This window comes from Schistocerca gregaria, unplaced genomic scaffold (assembly GCF_023897955.1).
Source record: "Schistocerca gregaria isolate iqSchGreg1 unplaced genomic scaffold, iqSchGreg1.2 ptg000386l, whole genome shotgun sequence".
NCBI classification, from domain to species: domain Eukaryota; kingdom Metazoa; phylum Arthropoda; class Insecta; order Orthoptera; family Acrididae; genus Schistocerca; species Schistocerca gregaria.
In genome coordinates this window covers 1,453,996-1,454,971 of record NW_026061828.1, presented here as the reverse complement: position 1 = coordinate 1,454,971, position 976 = coordinate 1,453,996, and positions in this window count along the sequence as shown.

Below are 976 nucleotides of genomic sequence, written 5' to 3'. Positions count from 1 at the left end.
AGACGGTTTATTTGCATTAAGACACGCATACTGGACATCTACAATGTCACATCTGCCAGATCGTTTCTATTGTCAGCAGTGGAAAACAAAACAGCGTACTGAAAAAGCCATAGTGAGACGCGGTTTTTGGTAGACGAAATAATAGGAATACTCTAGGCACTGATAATGATGATCTAATGAGAATTCTGGTATTGTTTTGAAAGATGCATTTAAATATGCATTGAACGTAGCTCCAAATTATTTTGAGAATTATAATTGCGGTATGATGGATCTACATTGGAGATTTGGTAATGCAAAACATTTCGATCTGAGAATACTTTACGTGATAGAACGGCATTGACCTTGTGTGTCATTAGGGTAAAGTTAATTTGCCGCCATTAACATAAAATTTATCCGCCATTAACATAAAATCTATTTTTCAGCTTACTTCAATAAGGACTCACTTCAGATGATTGGACAACTAAAGAGAACTCAAACCGTTATTTTAATAGTATTCGTAGGTCCAATGCAGCATTTACCGTGGACAGTCCCTGAGCCTAGACTGTCAGTTTTATGTAGGGAGCACTCCTTTAAGAAAGCACTCCGTGTTCAGGCCTCAAGTGGCCAATCAGGACCATCCGACCGCCACGTCATTCTCACTGAGGGTGGAGGAGGAGCTGGCTCTCCCACTCGTTGTGGTAGTTTCCTTTGACTGGAGCCGCTACTATTCGGTCGAGTAGTTCCTCAATTGGCATCGCAAGGCTGAGTGCAACCCGAAAAATGGAAACAGCGCATAGCGGCCCGGATGGTCACCCATCCAAGTGCCGACCACGCCCGAAAGTGCTAAACTTCAGTGATCTGACGGGAACCGGTGTATCCACTGCGGCAAGGCCGTTGCCCCTACCACTTTTACATGATATTTTTGATCGTAGATCAGGTCTGATGGCTAGAAAGAATGGACGTTTACCATGTTATGCACATTTATATTTTCACTACG